This window comes from Littorina saxatilis, linkage group LG15 (assembly GCF_037325665.1).
Source record: "Littorina saxatilis isolate snail1 linkage group LG15, US_GU_Lsax_2.0, whole genome shotgun sequence".
NCBI lineage: Eukaryota > Metazoa > Mollusca > Gastropoda > Littorinimorpha > Littorinidae > Littorina > Littorina saxatilis.
Window position 1 is genome coordinate 48,196,812 of NC_090259.1, and position 24,363 is coordinate 48,221,174.

At 42.8% G+C, this 24,363-nt stretch overlaps 1 protein-coding gene and 1 pseudogene across 2 annotated transcripts in view; one reads left to right on the plus strand and one right to left on the minus strand.

The window, feature by feature from the left end:
- Positions 1-24,363, plus strand: part of LOC138949514 (uncharacterized) — a 725,664-nt gene that overhangs the window by 21,019 nt on the left and 680,282 nt on the right. The window lies entirely within an intron of this gene.
- LOC138948351 (uncharacterized) lies at positions 10,499-14,875 on the minus strand (annotated as a pseudogene).

Here is a 24,363-nt window from a genome sequence, read left to right on the forward strand (position 1 = left end):
ACGCCCATCTACCTGCATGGCGTATTTGAGCGTCTGATGCCCCTTGTGATGCTAGATGCGTTGCCCCTCCTATCCTGAAACTGTGTGTGTTGTAGCGGGCTTGTGGATAGCCACAAAATTGCAGAGCACATTTTAATTCTGCACAAAATTGAGAGCGAAGTACTGGTGTACCTGCACTTGACAAAAAAAGAGAACCAGTTCTGGCCCCTCGTACACGCAAATAATTTTTCATCATAGCTACCGCGCAAATGTGTTCATTCGAACACGCCTTCACGGTAAGCTGAGACGTTGCCCCAGTGCTATGTTTGTATTTGCGAAAGGTTATTGTTAAGGAGTCAACCTCAACATAGACATCTTCTTGTTGTAAAGTGTTAGGCGAACTTGTCATTTCTCCTACTCTGAGAAGCGCATGAAACGCTAACGTGCACATGGCCTTGAAACGGGTTTGAGCATACATATTGCCCATTGTTTTCTGACTAGCTCCTACTACCTTGTCTAAAATGTGCAAAGTAATAGGAAGCCTTGCATCTGCCGGATTGCTCAATCTTTTGCAGCCTTGCAACATTTTACGTACAAAAAGGGAGTCAGCAGGATCGTCTGCCCCTACTACTTTGTGGACAAAACTTATTGGGGAAACAGCCGATGTAATAGAACTAGAGGCATACTTGCGCTCATGCATGAACGCCACAAATCGGATCAAAACAATTTTTGCAGAAGGAAATTCAAACATTATTTCGTGCAACCGGTGAAATTCCATAAAAAACTTCCATGTGCGGTGATACGCTTGCCGAGTGGAATTGCTTATAGAAGAATATAACAGCAAGTGAGCTGTCTCATCTAGATGAGAGCAACTGGTAGAGGGGGAATCGGCACTGCTTCCCCGACTGCCCAAGAACACAGGGTCTTGAACCGCTCCATCTGCAATCGCGACAAGGCATCCGCTGTTGAGTTGTCAATACCTGGTACGTGCCTTGCTGATATGACAATGTTATGTTCTAAGCACATTAAAACAAGTTTCCTGACTAAAACCATCACCAAGGGCTCTTTAGATGTCTGCTTTTGCAGAACACCTACAATCGCCATGTTGTCTGTGTACAATACCAGGTGTTTGTTCTTTAGCCTAAGGCTCCATACTTGTACCGCCAACACTATGGGGTAGAGTTCTAGCAGTGTTATGTTCTGGTCCAGCCACCAGGGGCTCCATTCCCCATTGAACCATTCCGAACCACAGAGAGCACCATACCCAATTGCCCCAGAGGCGTCTGTGTACAATTTAATGTCCGGGGAATGGACTGGTTGCTGGTCCAGAAATATACATCTGCCGTTATGGTTAAGTAAGAAATGTAGCCACAATTTCAAATCTTCTTTTACCCCTCTGTTCAAGCGGATCCTGAAATGAGGCGCTGCCACCCCAATTGTCAGATCAATGAGTCTTCTCAAAAATGGTCTGCCTGGCAATACAACTGCGCAGGTAAAGTTAAGGAGGCCGATGATTGACTGAAGCTCTCTAAGGGTGGCTTTGGTTTTCTGTAATAAGTTCTGTATCTCTTGAGCGCACTTCTGCAGTTTATCCAGAGGTAGTCTTACTTCCTGGGCTAGTGAGTCGATTTCATACCCTACGAAAGACATAGTTGTGTTGGGTGAAAAAGTTTTTCTGGTGCCATTGGTAGTCCAATGTCACAGCACATGGCTAAAAATTTGTTCAGCTGAAATTGGCCAACTTCTCTCGACACGGAAACCAGGAAAAAATCATCTAGCATATGTACCAGGTTTATGCCTAGCTTTGTTTTGGCTATCCATTCAATTGCGGTGCTAACTGACTCAAAGATCTGACATGAGGAGGAGCACCCCATTTGTACGGCCCGATCAACATAGTACATACCATCCCAGCAAAACATGAATAAGTGATAATCGTCCGGGTGAAGGGGCAGAATCCTGAAAGCCTTCTCAACATCAGTTTTTGCCATGAAAGCCCCAGGACATAAACCCCTCACCAAGCCGATTGCATCCTCATTGGTTGCATAAGACACATGTGATCGCTCTGGATCGATACCGTCATTGATCGATTGTCCCACCGGATGGGAGAGGTGATGGATCATTCTAAATTTCCCTTTATCTTTCTTCTCTACTAGACCAACTGGGGAACACTGAAATTGTTTGAATGGGGTTGTTGAAAAGGGGCCTAAAATGCGACCTGCTTGTTTTTCCTTCTGAATGTACTCGTTAACCACTTTGGGAAATTGGAATGCTGTTTTTAAATTTGTTGGCACTTGGCAAAGAACTTCTCCTGTATAGCCTACCCGAAAACCTTCTGTGAAACCTGCTACAATCTCTTCTGAACCATCATACCCCTCCAGCCAGTAGGCCAATCGATCAACCTTGATGGGAGTGGGAGGCGCTTCACTTCTGACGGGTATTGCTTCCCCTTTGGGGTTTTCCACGAAAGGATTGGTCAGCCTGCTTCGCTTCGGGACAGCTGATAGCCGGGTGTTCCCCGTTCTGGCAGTGGAAGCAGGCATGCTTGTACCTGCACCTGTTAAAGGTGCAGGACCCTTTCACGTGGAAATTGAGGCAATACCCTTTTGGCGCCCCCGCATTCCATCTGTTGCCGTCCGCAGGACTGTCACGCCGAAGCGGTGCATTTTGAACAGATTGTATAAACTTCAGTCTGGCAGTCGTGTACAACTCGGGACATCTTCTTCTTCGTTCGTGGGCTGAAACTCTCACGTATTTACGTGTATGACCGTTTTTACCCCGCCATTTAGGCAGCCATACGCCGCTTTCGGAGGAAGCATGCTGGGTATTTTCGTGTTTCTATAACCCACCGAACTCTGACATGGATTACAGGATCTTTTCCGTGCGCACTTGGTCTTGTGCTTGCGTGTACACACGAAGGGGGATAAGCCACTAGCAGGTCTGCACATAAGTTGACCTGGGAGATCGGAAAAATTTCCACACTTAACCCACCAGGCGGCCGCGGCCGGGATTCGAACCCTCGACCTTCCGATTAAGAGGCCGACGTCTTACCACCACGCCACAGCGCCCGTCAAAAACAACTCGGGACATGAGGCCCCCCAGGTTTTCAGGCCCTGCTGGACCATGCGCCGGAACGACCGGTCATACCCGCGCCAGTCCCCCTTTTCCTGCATAAGCAGTTGGACCTGCTGGAAATGGACCGCCAGGCCCTGCCCTGCTGCCGAGAACTTCTGCACGTAAATGGCAGTGAAAATGTTCCAAGCTGCCATCCAGCGTGACTCACTCAAGGTGGAGGCTTTCTGCGGCGAGTCGCGGATCTGGAGGCTTGGCCCCTCGGTTGACTTTGTGATAGTCACATCATATGAGGGGCCCTCCTCCCCCTTCACCAGCAACGCCATGTCGATGGCCTCATTGGTCCAAATCCTTTGTTTAATTTTGTCCTCCACAAAGAGGTCCACAGGGACAGTTGGCTTTGGGCCCTCACCTGTCAGGTCATGGATCAGGCTGACGGCTGCGGTGCTTTGACCGGGCGACTCGTGTCTGCCATTGGTCTCCTGCGGGGCGGCTGATCTGCTGGGCTGAGGTAGCTCATGTCTGAGTGTCGGCGCAGCAACAGACTCCTGCCGGGCCTTTTCCCTCAACCCGGCATTTTCCCGCTGGAGGGAGAGGATGGCGGACTCCGCGCGTGTCTGGAACGCCTCCTGCCGCTCTCCCATGTGTCGCATTTCAGCCAGGAGCATGGCCAGGTCTGGTGCTGGCTGTACCGCTTCTTGTATCGGTGTAGATGTGGATGCGGCAGTCGAAGCCCTTTGTCGGCTTTGTTTGCCCCCAGCTGCTCTGGTGACCTCCGACACCCTCAGGGAAGCTGCCCTCTTGGGAGGCATGATGCTGTACAAACAGATATCAATACTGTGAGAATATCGTCGTGACCATTAAAATTGTCCCCCCATGAAATCTTCGTAATTTGACGAAGGAATTTTAGTATCGCCCCGATTAACATCAGAACCCGAAACTGGGTGCGTCTTCCTGCAAAACAAAATTTGTTTTTACAGCATGAAACTGCGCTACACCGAGGAAAATTCACAATTAACCATAACCGCACATATTACTAATAATGATGGAGCCCAATTACCTCCAGTACATCATGTCTGCCAAGTATCAACCAGTATATTTTTACCAACCATCTTCACAGCACTGGCAAGTCAGCGTTGCTCTTACAGGAGTAGAAGCCTACATCATACACATACACCTGCATCAACCCAGTGACACAAAATACCCTTGCATCAACCCAGTGATACAAAATACACTTGCATCATCCCAGTTACCCAACATACACCTGCATCATCTCAGTGACACAAAATACCCCTGCATCATCCCAGTGACACAAAATACACCTGCATCATCCCAGTGACACAAAATACCCCTGCATCATCCCAGTGACACAAAATACACCTGCATCATCCCAGTGACACAAAATACCCCTGCATCATCCCAGTGACACAAAATACACCTGCATCATCCCAGTGATACAAAATACCCCTGCATCATCCCAGTGACACAAAATACACCTGCATCATCCCAGTGACACAAAATACACTTGCATCAACCCAGTGACACAAAATACCCCTGCATCATCCCAGTGACACAAAATACACCTGCATCATCCCAGTGACACAAAATACACCTGCATCAACCCAGTGACACAAAATACACCTGCATCATCCCAGTGACACAAAATACACCTGCATCAGCCCAGTGACATAACGTACACTTGTATGAACCCAGTGACACAAAATACACCTGCTCTCCCCGCCTCTGAAAAACCAAATACAATTCACTTTCTCAGGAAGATTCGACTGTGAGTGACAGCCTTTCTGAGGGATTTATACATTCTGAACTGGCCTGAAGGTGCAAGGTGAACCCCGTCTGCCAAAAAATTGGCTTGCAGCTGTTGATACTTGGCTGCATTCTCATCTGGGAAGGAAACAAAATCATGTTCCCAAAACAAAACATTCGGAAGCAATGCAGCTCCCTGCCGAAGCAAACGGTTTACCTCCCTTGCACTGGCATTGTACCTGCGATCGAACCTGTACGTTTTGGATGGAAAGCGGGGCATGAGCTGACACAAAATCACGTTCGGCACCCCAATTCTGATTCCTTGAATCACTGGCACAAAGGCCAGAATCTGAGAGGAAATCTCCTCTGCTGAACATTCAGAGGAAATGTCGTTGTCCCCAATCATTATTAGCAACAGATTTGGCCTGCCAAATGACGCCACCGCGTGACCCAGATTTCTTGCCCAGTCTCCAATTTTCAAACCCCCTCTCCCCGAAACATTGACTTCGCAGGTACCGAGGTCAAAATTGGGCGAAACACCTTCGTCATGAACCAAAAATTCACCAAATCTTCTGGCGAACGAGTGTCCAGAGATAAGGATCTTAGCCCAAGCTTTATTTTCTTCGAGTTCGACTCCCGCACTACGACGGCACGCCATCACAGAAAGCGTCACTAGAAAACCCGTCAGTTTACTCGAAACAAAGTTGACAAAATACCAGCTATTCGTGAATGGAATTGAGCACACTTACACGACTGGTACTAACTAGCAACAAAGAATAAGAAAAAATTGTACTCAGCGCTGGAAAGTCGTTAAAACGGCATAGAACGCCACCAAATTTCGAAGAGCTGTATTTTCCTTTGTTGCTGCTTTCGAGTAGTGGGCGGAAGTGCCTTTTATGATTTGCATCTTGGTTATTCAATGAAAACTTGGATTGGATATGGATTTAACATCTTACTGCTTTTCATCCTAGAATTTAAAACCCCCATCAGAAATAATTTTTCACATAAATTATATTTACACACTTCTCGGGGTGTACCTTTTCAGTTTAAACAAGAAAAAATATAACATTGCCTTTAGTTTGCCATATATTGAGCATTATTTGGACCATGTGTGCAAAATCACCCGTGTAACATGGAAACAAAAACAGACAAAAAAACTGCATTTATAAGGCTGAAAACGACTTTTATTCAGTTATTATTGTTGAATCACAAGCCATTATAGAGTTCAATATGAAATGACTACATGCAAACAACAAAATAATGTTTTTTTCAAAGTTCCATGCATTCGTCAAAATTTCAATACAAAAATGAAAATTAATTAATGATATCCTGATCAGAACATGTTGATACATGGCATTCATTCAGTCTTATTGACATTTAACCTTCACAATAGCATATATACAAAGATTTGTTGCTCTAAGACAAAATGTTAGAAAGTTATCCCAAAAGAATGCAAAATGGTCACCGATGTAACATGGAAACATCACTTTTGTAACAAAGAAACGGTTATGCTTTTTCCCACAAACTTTACTAAATAAAGCTGATTTTGCAACCAGATTCTTCTTAGGTAAAATGCCAAACACTAAAACAGGAACAGAAAGAAAAAAAGCTGGACAAAATCAAGCAAACTTTGCCCCCAAAAGAAACATTAATGAAAAGTTCATCACCGACGTAACTCGGAAACGAACAACCAGACATGTATTATAAGGTTTGACATGAAGAATGCAAATGTTCAAAAGTGGTTCATTCAATTGTTAAGACAATAAACCAAAGGCATTGGTTACATATAGAACAGTTGCCACTTGCAGTTAATTAATTTATTTTAAAAGAAATAATGCCCCCTGGCATTGAAGGTGGGGTCACGAATCATGGTTGCATCAGATGTAGGGACTAAGGAAATATCATCGATCCCTGGAAAGCAATAGTAGTTCCCCTTCGGTTTCCTTCGAAGGAACGTTACCACCAGTTCATCAGGTCGAATCTCTTGCACCTGAAACATGCAAGTACCTGCGATTTCAACTAAAGATTGATGCAATATGTGTACTAGTTTCACTAACATGAATTTGTTTAATGTCTATCAAGATTTTGATGCATCCACATTCACTGGCTAAAAACAAAATAAAGTAATTATTTTGTTCAGACTTACCATTCCATTGAACATACAACTTTTACAATTAAAGAAAACATTGACACTTACCGTTCCTTTAAATGGATTTGGGAAATTTAATTTTGATCATAATTTTTTATATTTTTAATTTTCAGAGCTTGTTTTTAATCCAAATATAACATATTTATATGTTTTTGGAATCAGGAAATGATGTGAAATAAGATGAACGTAAATGTGAATCGTTTTATATTAAAAAAAAAAATTATTACAATTTTCAGATTTTTAATGGCCAAAGTCATTAATTAACTTTTAAGCCACCAAGCTGAAATGCAATACCGAAGTCCGGCCTTCGTCGAAGATTGCTTTACACAAATTTCAATCAATTTAATTGAAAAATGAGGGTGTGACAGTGCCGCCTCAACTTTTACAAAAAGCCGGATATGACGTCATCAAAAGTATTTGTCGAAAAAAAAGAAAAAAAGGTCCGGGGATATCATACCCAGGAACTCTCATGTCAAATTTCATAAAGATCGGTCAAGTAGTTTAGTCTGAATCGCTCTACACACACACACACGCACAGACAAACAGACACATACACACACATACACCACGACCCTCGTTTCGATTCCCCCTCTATGTTAAAACATTTAGTCAAGTTTTGACTACGTGAAATCGAAAGAAAAACTATTATTAACAAATGTTTAGCCTAATTTTTCACTTCATAGAATATCATAGCAGCAAAAACTTACCTTTTCTTAAGAACCTTGGGTGTTGATCACTGTCGTAACAAAATCACAGACTTCGGAAACATTCTCGAAATCTTTCTTCGCTGCTGGAACCTGAACTATTTCTCTCTGTAACTGCGCATGCGTAGTCACCCGCACCTCTAAGTCACTACGCGCAAAATAGTTCTAATCTTTCTTCAAAACTCTGAACATTATTTGCAAAACCGTTCACCATCGTAACGGAATTTTGAAGAAGCATGTCATATTGCGCAACTTTCAACTTAGTTTGCAGATGCAATTTTGAGAAAATAATACTTAAATAACATTTAACTTAGCGAGTTTCTATGCCCTTTCATGTCAAGATCGTGTTGAAGATGAATATGCAAATTCTAAAGTTCAAATTTAGGACTTGTTGCTGTTGCTCGCGTGTGGAAACCTATGTTACGACAGTGATGGCAAACTTTCAAGCGATTAATTTCGTTTAAAAAAACAATTCTGTGGACAAAATAACATTTCAACTGTCAAGTACACTTAAACCAAACACACATAACAAAAATAGCAGTCCTTGGACATTCTAAACGATTCTTGTAGTGAGGTACAAAACTAGTTGATGGTTCATGTCACAGATCAGACCTCCATTTTTCACGCATTTAATCATTTCTTTCGCAAAACAACCTTCATAATAATCATGCAAAATACTCAGTTTTGTTTGTACTATTTCTTTATTCATTTTACTTCTCAAAAATACCAATATCATGATTTAAAATTCAGTATGTTTCAATTGTGGGCTAATTTGATTATGGCACACACAAAAGGATCAGTTTCTGAGACGCACCCATATATGGCCCGTGATGACGGTGTACCTGGAACACCGTCGGAAGAAGAAGAAGAAAGGTGATGTGTACAACTATTGTTCTCTGGGCACATTTTTTGCACATTTATGTCCCTCACTTATGTCAATGTAGCTGCTAATTTGTTTAAGTCCAGTCAATCGTACAAACGTTTCATTGTGGGTGACTCGAGCTGTCGGGGTACTGCGACGAGATTTCTTTCCCAATTATATGATTGGTGTTATATATTCTTTTACACATTTTAACTAGCATTCACCATCTTGGTTGAAGCGTGACAAAATGATTTTGTCACATTGATTGAATTCTCAGACTGTCCACATTGACTGAAATCTCAGAAAAGCGCACAATTTAACGCTGTTTTATTCTTTCACAATTATATGATTTGTTATTGTTCACAGAACCCACTGTATATTTACCACTGGGTTACTTTTTCATTCCTATTTGCTGATGTGTAAAACTTTTTTTGTACTGTGCACAATATATGTGACCCTCCACCACGAAATGAGTCGCATGTCACCTCACGCGGTTCTGCGCTAGGCATAGTATAAGTCCGCGGGGTGTCTAGTAACAGTGTGAGGGTCACCATAGTCACCGGCTTATAACTCGAAAGGTGTTCACTCTTTTCTAAAACGGTTTTCACCACTGGATGGAGAATAAAAAACTCTAAGAAAATGTAAAAATATGAAAATCATGAAAAGGTGACATGCGACTCATTCCGTGGTGGAGGGTCACATATTTGCTCATTTACTGCTGTGTTTATGTGTTTGTTTCATGTCATGAAGTGGATTGTAGTGTGAATAAAGGAGTTACTTTTATGTATACGTATTCTGCCCTATCTAATTACCCAGTCAGCACATCAACATTGCCCCAATAGTGAGGCAACATTGCCGGTCACAGTGGCTCAATATTGAAAGTCAATATTGGATCAACAGTGGAAGTGCAATTTTTTTCAATATTGAGGCAATGTTGGATTTCAATGTTGGATCTATGTTGGATTTCCATGTTGGATCAATGTTGGACTTCAATGTTGGAACAATGTTGGATTTCAATGTTGGATCAATGTTGGATTGCAATGTTGGAACGATGTTGGATTTCAATGTTGAGACAATGTTGGGGCAATATGGTGATAGCGTTGACAGTATTTGTTTTCATTGACATGCTCACAATTAAGCCTGTGAAAAAAGTTCATTCTATTTTTTTCTTTCAAAAATGAACTTTTTTCACAGGCTTAATTGTGAGCATGTCAATGAAAACAAATACTATATCAACACTATCACAACATTGCACCAATATTGCCCCTAGCAGTTTGTTGTGTACACTTTCAAAGATATGGTGACATTGAACATTCCAAGAGACGATGTTTTCATCACAGCCATGGTTGACAAATTAGAGGTGTTCTTTGACAACCATTTCAAACCTGCTCTGCTTGAGACATATCTGTACAGAGACTTTGCTGATGAGGCGTCTGAAGCAGAGCAAGGTGAAGTGGAGGCCTGATTTTCAATCTGGCACTCTTGGAACTTTCGGCATCACCTTGTCTTTGAAAGGAGTAAACGTGTCACAGACTGCTGAAAGTAACTGTGTAAACTGATACTACTAACCTGTTGACTAAGGAGACAGCAAAAAGAAAAGACAAAAATTCTCATGAAGTTAAACATACCCATTTTAAAGTTGTTAATGTTCTCCATCATGCACAAACACACACACATACACACTTTTTACAACGAATAATTAATACACTGTGAAATCATGAATGCGAACAATCAGTTTGACAATGAGTTCTTGATTTAATATATTAATACACTGTGAAATCATGAATACAAACAATTAGTATCACAATGAATTCTTGATTTAGCTACAAAAAGTATGTACTTGTTCAAGAACTGTATGTCAAGAGGCCAAAACGTTGGTATTAACAATGGAATACAGTGGAACCCCTGATTTAAGACCCCCTCCCTTTTAAGACCCTGTTTTCTCAGATTTTCTGTTAATAACCTCTGTAAATCACACCATCCCCCCCCCCCCCCCTCATTTTAAAGGAAAACATAAAATAAGGGTTCCACTGTACTTCATTTTAAGCCAAAATACTTGTACAGTATTGTATTGTTTTGATAAAGCCTACATTCACATTGGTATGGGTGAACATTATGTGTAATCACAACTTCCATCCAGTCATGTTTATGTTACTTGCTTGAAAAGATTTGGCAACAATAGACACTTGTCAAAAAATCATGATGTGAAGACTGAGAATTTCAAAGTGCTATGCCTACATGTACACATGATTACAAACATTATTATCCAATAACTTTGTGTTAAATACACTGGACAGAACAAAATAAAGCATTTTCAGTATATGTACACAGTGCTGTTTGAGTTTTCATATTAAACTTTGTTGGATTGGATTGGATAAGATTTACAGTCCAGTGAGGTTACCCTCATGGAAATTCGGGCTGCTTTCTCCCCGGGGAAAGCGAGCTGCCATACATACGGTGCTACCCATATTTTTTTTCCTGCATGCGTGTATTCATGTTTCCTGAGAAGGATAGTCCTTGTGAAAGCATCTCAGATCTGGCCCAGCTGATACATTACTTGCCCAGACCTGGCCTAGCTGATATATAACTTGCCCAGACCTGGCCCAGCTGATACATTACTTGCCCAGACCTGGCCCAGCTGATATATAACTTGCCCATATTGTTATATATCAGCTGGGCCAGGTCTGGGCAAGTTATATATCAGCTGGACATTTTGTGAATTTTTGATTTCATAAGTGAAGCTGGTATAAAGTTTAAAAATGTATTTGTAAAAAATGTCCACCTTCCACAGAAACTGAGAAATGTATCCAGAAAGATGGTCTTACCCCCGTGTAACAAGCTGGACACACTTGAGATCATGAACCACTCGTACAGGAAGGGTTGTGAATTCAAACAAGAAGAGCAAACGCTCGATCGAGTCACTTTCGCAGTTCTGAATATTATATGAGGCATCAGATGGACAGGAAGAAATTGCTATTCACAACACAATGAGTCACGTTCACATAAAATTTGAGCCCGGTCACTTTAATAGTTTCCGAGAAAAGCCCAACGTTAAGTTGTGTGTTGCGTCACTTTTTCTCAAGTGACTCAATAAATAATGTAAGGCGACATACCACACAGGATTATGGTTCAAGTTACAACTTTAAAAGAAACAATCTGTTCATGAAGATGTGACCGATAAAGTTAACAATTTCGTTGTACAGTGGAACCCCTCTTTTAGCCTTTGAAGACCTAAGAAAATCTGAGAAAATCAGGTCTTAAAAAAGAGGGAGTCTTAAAATGAAGGTAAATTTACAGAGGCTATGAACAGAAAATCTGACAAATCTAGATCTAACAAAGGGAGGGTCTTAAAAGGGGGTTCCACTGTACATGTGTTGCTGCCCATCCCCCCACCCTCCCAGTCCTATGTGCACACACATATATTTTCAATGTAATGCTAATAATATCTTCATAGCCATAACACTGCCAGTGAATCGTTTATATCAGTTTACACACACACACTCTGTCTCTCACACACCCAATAGTCAATACCTTCCTTATCAAAACTCTGGGTTAATACATTAATGAAAAATGACAAGAAATTAACCGCACTAGTTGATGAGTTTCTGATAAGAAAATTGAGTGAAAAAAATAAATCACAGAACAGGAGCAGCCATTCTTTGTTTTTTCGTGCGAAGTACATAACGTCCATAGGCTTATAGTTACAGAGTCTAATCCATCATCACATAGTCCAAATATTGGTGTCTCCTGACTGCAATACTACACATTTTGCTACTTGGTCTATCACTGTATCAGTATTGGCGTTAACCGACAGGGTCTATGCAAATCGACTCACCACTGTCATTCTAAAGTTGCACAGGTAAAAGCACACCGTAATGATTCTAGATGCCAGGTTTGTCTCTAAAATGTTCAACTTATGCTGGCAGATGGTGTAAACTTTTGCCATGCCAATTATTCTTTCAACATGCACCCTTTTACTTGCAATCTTCCTGTCTTTTCGCAAGGTAGCAGCACTCAGTCTATTCTTCTTTTTAAAAAAGGCTGGTATGTTGATCTGCACATTTCTGGGTGCAAAAATGTCTTGCACATTAAACCCCTTGTCTGCCATTATTGAGTCTCCACTCTCACAAAGCAAAGGGAGGGGGCTTCGCTCCACAATCTGGCGGTCACTGGTTGAGCCCCCCCCCATAGGCACTGGACACATAGGATGCGAGTCCACCAGGGGTTACACCTACCAAAGCCTTCACTGTGTTGCCATGTTTATAGGCAGAAAAACTTGCTTTTTGTGCTCTAGGATTTGATGGGTGTTTCACTCTGACCTCTGTGGCGTCAACAATGACCCTTGTGCTGGGAAATTTCAGCTTGAAGTCTGCTGGACAGTAGTGGGTCACCAACCGATGTTGTGGCCACCAGTTGATTTCTCCCCACCGGTAGTAGCAGAAGTTTACCCAAGTTCTGTGAGCCAACGTTTACTGTCTCGATCGAGCAACACGTCCGCATGCTCTAATTCCTGGCCCTATAAAAACCAAGGGCATGAGCAATGAGCAACTGCATGGGAAAAACAGAAATGACAACACAAACTTATTGGTGTCATTACTAAACAAACAGAACTAGGTCCAATATTTTCTTTATAATAAGAACAGGGAATGGTTACCTTGCTAGAGGGGTCGTCGGTTTCTGGATCACTATATAAGGGTGGCATGGACTGCCATTCGTGGTCCAGCGCCTGAAGTGAAGCTGAGGGTGACCAATTGGGAGCAAGCGTGGAACCAGAACTGGTCACATGTTCCGGGCCCTAAAAAGCAATGGCATATATGAAATAAGTGTTTCCATTCGAGAAACAGACATAAAAATCCCAGAGAGACAATTGATAAATGAAATAACAAAAATAAGTCAAAACAAGCAAGTCCCCACATTTGTGATTGTGTACTGACTGGTCATACCATAAATCATGCATACCAGGAGTTGCATAATGCTGTCCACACTGCCCTGCAGTGCTTTCTGATGCCGACGCTGCCATCCCCCCCCCCCCCCCCCAGAGACAGCGACAACTCAAACCGAAATTAGCTTCATGTCAACACACCAGCGCCACAGGTCAATGACTGAGCAAGTAAAGTCCACCTCCCTCCCCTTACCCCCCCCCCCCCCCCCGAGATTCACAGTCCAAAGTCCGTGCTATTTATAGATGAGTTGTTGCTGTCTCCGGAGTCTGTGGTGGTGTTTTTGTTGTGGGGTACTTATAGCTAGTTATTGGAACAAGAGCATGCACAAAACACCCGGGTAACAGGCTATCACAAGAAAAACTTCAAAAAGGCTCACCAATTCATCTTCTTCCATCCCCTCCGTTTCAGATGGTGGCAGTAATGTGTCTGTATCGGAGTCCGTCATATTCGACTTTTGTCAGACTCTGATGATCACAGGCAAGAAAGTTTCACTCAAGAATTTTGTCAAGGGGGAACTGAATCGGAAGCTTCAATGGGTTTGTTGCAAGATGTAACGCTCACAATGCAGACAGACAGAACAATGTGTGACGTCAATAATCCACACAATCAACTTCCGCTTGTTTTCCTTGATTGGCGCATGCGTCGAAAGTCGTCTGACATCACAATCTTGCGCGAGCCCGCAATTCGCTGTGAGCCAACGTTTACTGTCTCGATCAAGCAACACTCGGTGACAGCTGCGCCCGCGGCGCAGCCAGAGATTGCCGATCGCGGTGTGGCGATGGAAGAAACACCGTTTGTGAGAGTGAGCTTGATATCCAACAATAAACCAATGTTGAGACAACATTGCCTCAATGATCCGTGCTGACTGGGTACACTGACTCTTCACTCTTCACACTAAACACTCCAAACACAGAATTTGGGAGGATACAGACTTATTATTTACAAAATATAACACAATTCTTCACCTAAAAAAGCAACATCAATACCAATCAACTTCTCGTCCCCACCGTTCATACAATCTCTTCACAATCTCTCCATACATGTGATTAATGGTATCAAGAACTATTTCAATAATAAATTACTGCACAAGGTAAAGTGTTGACAGACACTCACGAGTTCGTATCACGGCTCACTGCATGTCGTCATTTACACATCCTTGTGCCGCTGAATCCACGTAGACGATGAATTCCCAGAAACTCTCCGTATAGATGCCAACATGCACCTTTCACGTTTCTCCCCGAGAAACACTTTTGCCATTAACGAAAAGAACCGTTGTCTCTACGACCCGTGCCGATGGAGACTCCTCCGTCCAGCCATCTGCACCAATGTGGTCTTTCTCTCCACCATCGTCACGCCTCTTCTGTGTGAGGTCCGTCCCTCGCTCACGCTCATGAACTCTCGTCATGGAAACTCCTAAAGAATTAACCCAAGTCTTAATACAACATTCTCTTGAACCATCTCCTCTTCCTAAACTAAAGTCATATATCATCTCTCTCGTTCATTCTACATTCACATTCCGTCCACAGACAATATGAAAACTATACTTGGTCCATAAATCACTTAATCATGACACTACCATACATAGCATCACTGTCTTAAACATAACATAAATGCGTAACAACATTTATGTTCAAGAATTTTCCAACAAAAACCCATAATACAATCACAACAAGAATTCTCTTAAAACTTCACACTAGAATTTAGTGCACTGTGTATACCCTAACATTTACATTCCAGCTATGTATGCAAGCTTCAATAATATACAACATAGTAAATCATTTACCTTAAGAGACCCGCCTCTTGAAAGAGTGTTTGTCCCCGACAAACTTGACACACGCTAGACATCTACAACGGTGTGACGTTATCATTAAACCCAGACCAGCTACATTTCTCATAAACACAACTCATGTCAAACTAGGGTTTTCTCGTGCAACACACGAAACCCGTGATATCGCTTCAAACGTGTCCTAACATATCCCAATTCAATCTTTAGGGATGTTAAAATCACGACGTGCTTCACATCACAACTATCCTACTCACATCTTTGTGACATTTCACTCCCATGTGTCATATTTTCTGAGATTTCGGTCAATGTAGCCACTTTTTTTGTTTTGCCGCATTTAGCTTTTCCTTCGTAACTGTCTGCCAAGGCAGTGGCACCTTCTTCCCCTCCTGTTGTGGCTGACTCAAACCCACCGGGTTGTCTCTGGGAGGCTGTCTGGTTGCTGGCCTTCAGCCGACCTGCAGCGGCTCGGGTCACTTCGGCTACCCGCCTTGACGCTGCCCTCCTGTGCAAAAAAACAAAAAAAAACCAACCAGGATATATATGTGAAAACGGCCTTGTTTGTCAGATTACTGAGAATTACACATGAGCCTTGAACTCGTCTGCTGCTCTTTGCAGGAGTTGACAACTCCTTCACTGTTCGGCCTGTAAAAAGTGGTTAAAATTCCATACTTTGGTTCCAGGTACAACCTCGGTTGTGAGATCAACACCAATCGCTGAAGTTGTCACCAGATTTTGAGAGTCTGAAATACAAACCAAAGAAATTGATTAAAATCTGGCCCAAAGTACTCCAAACCCATTGTGTTTTCTGTGTCAAACTCAAATTCTGGCACCCAGTACACCCACAAAACCCGAGTTTGGAACCTCTGAGGCTCAATACATTTATGACAACCAAAACACCAACAGGAAATAGACCTTTTTCACTTAAATTTTGGCGCATGCGCTGTGAAGTTTATTGTCAGATCTACCGGAACTAAGGGGCAAAAGGAAAAATCGACAACGAGGCTTGGTGCAAAGTAAAGTGCGGAGACGACGAGACAAACTGTTGTGTTTACAACTGCAAGTGCAACAGTGGAATCAATGAAGAAAGAGAAATACGGTGGACAGAATTTGTCATTGCATGGCTTTCCGATGGGTGCAATTGCGAAGGCGCAACAGCGAAGGACCCGATGGGTGCAAGCAATCCGACGACAGGGGTTTGTCGTGCCATTGAAAAGTCTGCTCGCGTCACTTCGTGTCTGGCAATGGCACGGCTATCAACGATGCCAACTCCTTTGACTTCGTACCCACCCTTAATCTTGGATTTGAGAGAACATCACGAACAAGTGACTCTAGCAGAAGGACAAGGTACTGGTCGGAGACGTGACTTTGTCCGCTCAGTGAAGACCGACGACAAGCAAGCGGTTTTGCTTCCACCCCCCAGTGTCAACGCTGAAAATATCATCGGATCTGGAAGAGACTCAGAGCCAAGTAAGCTTTGTTTGTTTTTATCAATTTATGATCTGCTGACTTCAAATTGTCTTCCTACATCAGTGTATAAGAAATTTAAAATGAATCGGCAGCCCAAAACGGATGCATAGGAAGGGTCACGAAACAATTGCAAGATTTTAGAAAACAAACAAACAAGATCTAGACATATGTCGACAAGCCGCGTGCATGCAATCAACCAGAGATCTGTTGCTACAGTATCTCTGAATCAACCGACTCTTGAATCGAGAAGATTAAGGAGGTTACTTGATACAGATAGTGATGCAGTTTTCAAGACATCGATAAAGCTCATGCTGAATCATTTTTTTTATTCCCAGAAATGTACCATTGAATTGATGCAACAACAAAAATAGCACTAGATTTCTACAATTTTGATTTTGCATAGAACACTCCAAAATAATTTCCGGGGAGCATCTCCCGCACCCCTAAGTTTTTTTCAATTTCAGGAGTTATTTCCCTCAGGTATTTTCATGCTTAAATGCTGTGAGTGTGATGCATGTGTAATCTGATAACAAGATCATTGATGCTAATTATATTGCTAATGTATACATTTGATTTTGTATTTACAGAAGCAGCCATTCCTTTGCCCTCCGCATCTAGTGAGAGCTTAGGACCAGGGCCAGATCATGCCTTTGCAAAGAGGGACACGACTACATGTAAGACCTTACACGGTCAAATAACAGCCCAAATATGCCCAACAAAGGTCACAATGGGTCAAATAAGACCGAAGTAAAAATCTAAGATAAACAAGGAGGTGCCAATCACATTATTGAGTTAGCCCCGTTCTCTCCGTACGAACTATGCCCGGGAGAGGATTTCCTACGTCCTCTTGCGAGACTTGCACGGATCGAACTTATCAACTTCCACTCTCTCACTCAAATATGTGATAAAAATACAAGAAGAGTGGTTGGAACTAGTTTTGAACTCCCAATATTTACTTGGGGGGAGCTCTAACCCAAGGCCTGCCGTGGGCTCGTGTCTCGAGACCCCGTTGAAGGATAAGACAAGAACCAGGAAAGACTTGGCCAATTGAAACTAATTAATAATATAAAATAATTTCACAAAACAGAACAAACGTAGAAAACAATTACAACACAAACTCGCGTCTGCTTTCACCACCACGACACACAATAAATGTTGTCACTTTGTACTTTATTTCTTAATATAATGGCAGCTAATACACATACGTACAGACAAGACGAGTTCTCAGAGGATTGGTGGACTTCAGCCTGAGCGTACAATATCTCTGTCAGGCGACAAAAGGGTTAATCCCATGCTAGATCATTCTCATACATCTACAGGGCACTCACTGACCCCAATACTAGCAGATCACACAACCATCCTTTTATCAAAAAATTCAATACACTGTCCTCTTCACAATGCCAACTATTACAAACACCCCTACCATGGACAATGTCATCACAACTTCCGGTTAAAGTTTGGATTACACTATACGGGGAGAGCACACTTGACGTTCACAACAGTCACAAATAATGATTACCGAGAGAACCCCGTAAGACAATAAAACTAGATCTAAAATAAAAAAAAATAAAAAAATAAAACCTAAAACTGAACCTAAACCTAAACCTAAAACTAAACCTAAAAGTAAAACCTGAACCTAAAACAAAAATCTGAATCTAAAACCTGAATCTAAAACCCCTTAGGAAAGAGTAGTCTACAAACGACGTCTGCTCCCTGTAAACACAAAAGCACACACACCCAGGGTACATTACTGCCTGTTTCACAGTGGGTATGTACATCAAGGTATTACAACCTCTTACCTGCTTTCTCTGTGTTGGAACATAATTTTCTTCACTCCTTTCACTAAGTTTAAATGGCGATTTTATCATCAAATCTTCACAATGTCTGTCGTAATTCTTTCAATGCAACTCATTAACAAAGCTAACACTACATTAATAACACATTAATGCCATCTTGTTCTTCACTGAATTCAACTATAAGCAAAGGAAAGGATGTACGAACCTCTTCTCATGCCTTTTCTCTCGGTCACGCTACCTCTGACCAAAACATGAAAACCGCGGCATCCTCCTCCATCTGCAATTATTACGGAACTATCAATAGCGACTAAATTAACGATTTTAATTTCCTGTCGTATCCAAGATGTTGTCATCTCAGATTACTGACTGACTTCACTATGAAATTAATACTTTTCCCGGAAATCTACCACAATTTATGTTTTATCATAGTACACTTTCTTCTAATACTGTGTACAACACGGTTTAACAACATAGTCTCGGCTGTCACATCACGCTTCCACTTCAACTCTTAATCAACCCTGTGACGTCACCTCGTCATAAATAGACTGTCTTTCACAACTCAACTAAAAGTTCAATTTTCTGATCAATCGTTTTCAAAACCATTCCTTATAACTACCAACATAATATTCTCCCAAAATATCATCCTATTTTACCAATATACCTGTGATTAATCATCAATTTTCATCAAAAATATGATTTGCACCGGCGCCATCCACAAACAGGCTTTTCGCACAACAAGCACCACTTCAAATCCAACAAATTTTCATCCTTAATCTCACCATCGATCATACAAATATAAAATCAAAATTACCTCCACGTCTGGCATCACAATCTACCACATTAGATCACCGGATGCTGCCAAGAATCTCTATTTCTTTCCCGATTCTTTTCTCAATACTACGCCAGCATGTCTTCTCGACTTCGCAGTCAGGCGGAAAAGGAACATCTTCGCGCGCGTCTCCAATCACATGACCCAAAAATACTCTCCTACCAAAAACCTAAATCCTTCAGTACTCGTGATTCAAATCACTTTCCAACTCACAAATCCTTTGTGAACTCATACCCTGTCAATCCAAATAAAATCTTAATAACACAAAAACGTATTTTGTTGTCAAAACATAATTTGCAACAAATCTACATTTTAACCTCAGCAACGCAAAGGGAAACAAACCCGCGGTCCAATCCCTTTTTTTGACTAACGTAGTTGTTTCTCCTACACCGCAAATCCCTCGCACTTGGTTACACACTCCCCAACTCAAACGTCGGCTCCTGACGACACGCGTCTCCCAAAACTAAGTGTCTACCTAACCTCGGCTACGAGCAGGAAACTGGAAACACACTACGAGCATGTTTACTAAAAACCCGAATTCACCACAAACCATATCATACAAAATCCACCTTTATACATCATATTATATGCAACCCACCTCTGAGAACCATGGACAAACATGACATAAACAAACTTCACCGTCATACTACTACACGTAAACCATTAACCAACATAAACAACGGAGCATTGGAGTCCCAAATCACTAAGGCCGTAGGAAATAACAAAAGTGCCGAGGTTGAATGTCACAGTGATAAACCCCGTGGATCATCTGCATTCACTAAAGAAGTGCAAATACCACTCATCACTGTCTTCGCCCAACAACGCTCTCACTAAACCAGCTAACCACAGCAGTTACAACTCCAATCCATAAAACCATAAAGAAACCAAAACTCGAATCATCCTTAGCTCCAGCACACCACCAATCCCAGGTTCAGCACTAGATCACGTGAAATGCTGTGTCTATTATGACCACCAGCACTGACAAACCAGTGTCCCAAGATCAATGCTTACTAAAACCATAACTGAGCTACAGCACCAGAAAGTTTGACAAAACCCGTTCTCAATCGTGCTTTTAACAGCCACGGTCAAAACTCATCTAACCCTCTAGTAGCCAAGCGCTCACACCACGCTCCTGTCCTACTCTCATCAATTTCACAACTGTGAAACCGAACAAAACTCGCGTTTAACTAAAACGTAAAGATTATGCACTACTGCAGTCGTAACGGCTAAAGGCGTCACCACCTAGATCTGGTTCGAATGTCACCATGACAACACACGAGCTGCACCTATTGAAAGGTTACATGGTACCTACTGAAAGATTACTCTACTCGCTCATCAAAGTCCTTCCCCAAAAATCTGAGTAACAACAAGACCATCATCATCACTAACTCCAACAGCTTCTAACCTTCAAAAATAAACTGACTTGTGCACCATAGGTAAAGTAAATCAAGGGACTTATGCTAGACACGTGAAGAGCTGCGTCTATAACGACTCGCTAACCCCGACAACAAGCAACGTCCTAAGATTACACCACACCCAGTCACACCAAAAATTAACCCAACACAAATAACCAACACAACATGTAACGATCGACAGTAACATCAGAATCTGCAGGGAGAATGGAGGAAATAATGATTCTCATTCAGGGGGGATATCGTTTTACCGCTCCCCAACTCCGAATCTACCGCGCTCCGGGAGAAAAATCTTAACTGTATCCAATCCACTTATTAACTAGCATGCTAATCTTAATTTCCAGTTCTGTTTTACTCTAGACTGAGCTAGTCTAATCGTCACATCGTGTTCTAAGGTGCGTGCCACCTATACCTTTACTCTCTTTTATCAAGACTGAGCTAGTCTTTCTGTGCAACGTTTAAAAGGCTTGTGCAACCATATCTGACCTGTTTTCTGTCGTCATCAAGACAGAATTAATCTCTCTAACGCAGGACATTAAGTTCATACAGCCTACTTCCCATTATTCTTTTTCACCAGATGGAGTCATACTCCATCCTGCATCGTTTATCGGCTAGTGCAACCCGTATCCATACCTTACTCGTTTTATCGAGACTGAGCTGGTCTCTTTATACAACATTCTACATGCCTGTACAGCCTTTAGATTCTCCTAACCTCCACGGGACCACCACAAAATTCCAACATCACACGTCGACAGATACAAAACAAGGTACACAACATAATACAAGAGAGCAGTAGTTATAACACAAGTCTACATCAGTAAGGACAACGTCTCTATTCCAAACAGTGGAACTTGTCCAAAAATGTTGATTGACCTCATATCCAATGACATGGCAACAATAACTCCACCCTCTCACGAAAACCAAAGTTTTCCACTGGTTAGAAAATATTTAATATCTCGTACTGTCCAAGCCGAAGCTAGACAGCGACTGACGTTACCTCCCAATCGGTTTAGGTAATGAAAGTCGATTTCAAAATTACAACATCTTCTTTAGCTGCCCTTACTAAAGGAACAGTACCCTATAACCTATCTCGTCTTCATCGGTAATACATAAGTTATAATACCACATACTCTCTACAAAACACTCGACGTCACGAAACGAAGTTTGATTAAAAAAAATGACACTTAATAACTATAACTAACAAACAAACAAAAAAACTGGTACAAAAATAAAAAAAATCGCTACCGACCTCTTACCCTCCAGTACTTCTGGCCAACGTACACAACTGCCCCACGGTACCTAGCGGACGAGTACATCATTACACCCCCTGACCTAGGCGAACAGTTATGCACCCAAAGTGTTGAGCTGACCCACCCTACCGTCAATGCTCAACCACCGTGCCTCGGATCATGATCCGACAATGGATCACAACCGCCATCACAGCCCGACAAGGGACCATGACGGCATCACGGCCCTTTTAACGGCCTTCCTTACTGTAGCACAGCTGTGTACCTCACGGACCATTCATAGCCATACTGCTATTCCTTTTATTTACACAACCACACTTACACTATCGCCACGACAGTCATCGGAATCCACATCACTTGCCTTCACGATGTTGCTAAACTTCTTCCTATATGGGTCAGATCCTGTCCTTTCACACCAGGTTCTGTCTAACTACTACATCCAGAGTCTGACCACGCAGGCTGATTGAAACAGTACCTGCCACAGGTTGGCTAGACCTCACCTGTCTCTACAAACCCTATGAGTAATCCCTTGACAACAACTCTCCACGCGTACGACGCAATCTCCTACATCCTCATCAGGGACCAACACTCAGGCTGTTGACCAACACCTGCTACAGATCGCTCAAGCGACATCTGCTTCCGTTGCTCCTATGAAAGCGCTAAGAAAACCGCGAAGAGACAGGAACCTTCTTCCACAGGAACTTAACACAACACCTCCAACAGGCCACATAATGCCTTCATCACCGAACATATCTTAGCCGAGCGCGGTAGCCTATGCACATTTGAGTGTCGTCCAGCCGTCACTCGCTTTGGTCGTCCTGTTTTACTCCCCGAGTTGTACCTATTTGCCTCCTTTCTCGCAAGAACTTCTGAGTGACTTTCTTCCCCCGTTCTGGTGCTATCGTCTCGTGAGTCTCCCTCTTCGGCATCAACGTTTTCCCAGCCTGTTACTCCCTGACTCTTTTCCCGATGTGCTATTTTCTCGACTCTCTCTACCTCCCTTGGACTTGCATCCTTCTGTGGTATCTGTCTTACCTCTTCTGGACATCTTTGAGGCAACTCCTCCTTGTCCTCAATCATCCTTTTCACCTGCGATATATGCAGCCTCTTCCGTGCTCCTGTCTCCATTGATTCCAACAACAGAGGTGACCCATCCTCCTGGATCTGCTCCACTACCCTGTACTTCTCCGTCTTCCAAGCATCTTGGATTTTGTTTCTACCCGGAGGGTGATCCCTGATCAGCACTATATCCCCTTTCGTCGGTCGAGTTCCTCTCACCTTGGCGTCATGTCGCCTCTTCCTGTGGGTGGCCGCTGTTCCAAGATTCTGTCTTGTCAACCTGTGTATCTCTGCCAGCTTCTCTCGATGGTGCGTCACCCATTCCACACTTGAGTCCGCTTGCTCTTCCCTGCCCAACAGAAAATCCACTGGCAGCCACGGTTTTTGTCCAAACAGCAGTTCATACGGTGAAAACCCTGTCGACGAATGTGGAGTCACATTGTAGGTGTACACCAACTCTGGGAGGTACCCTGTCCATTTCTTCTTCTGCTTGGTTCCCAATGTCCTCAGTAGGTCATGCATAGTCCGATTAAACCTTTCACACTGCGCATTGCCCTGGGGATGATAGGGTGTCGTCCGGGACTTCCGAACCTGGTACATGTCACAAAGAGCCTTTATCACCTCTCCTTCAAAGTTCCTCCCTTGATCCGAATGTAGCCGTGCTGGTATCCCATACTTCTGGAACCATTCTGTCACCAATATTCGCGCCACAGTGGTAGCCTTCTGGTCCTTGGTCGCCACGGCTACAGTGAACTTGGTGAATACATCCGTGATCACGAGTACATCCTCTTTTCCATCGGACGACTTCTCCAACGTGGTGAAATCCATGGCCACCACCTCCAAAGGTCGCGTGGCCAACAAGTGTCCCATTGGTGTCACCACGCTCGGCATCACGCGTTTCGAAAAGTTGCAGCGCTCACACGACTTCACCCACTTCTGAACATCGGCGAACATTCCCGGCCAATAACATCTTTCTTGCAGCAGTCGTGTACAACGTTCTATACCCTGATGTCCGGTCTGATGTATAGACTCGAACACAGTCTTCCGTAAACAAACTGGTAGCACCAACTGCCTTACTTCCTCGTGAGTGGTAGGGTGCTGAATCACTCAATACAACAGTCCATCCACTAGTCGAAACCTGTCCCACTGTCTACACAAAGTGATAAACGCACGACTCTTGCCTAACAAATCGTCATGCGTAGGCTTGCCGTCCTCACTGGTAGGATCAAACGTCAACAGTGGTCCCAATTCTGAGTCTTGTCTTTGTGCTTCCTGTAGGCTCTCCTTGGACAAAGAT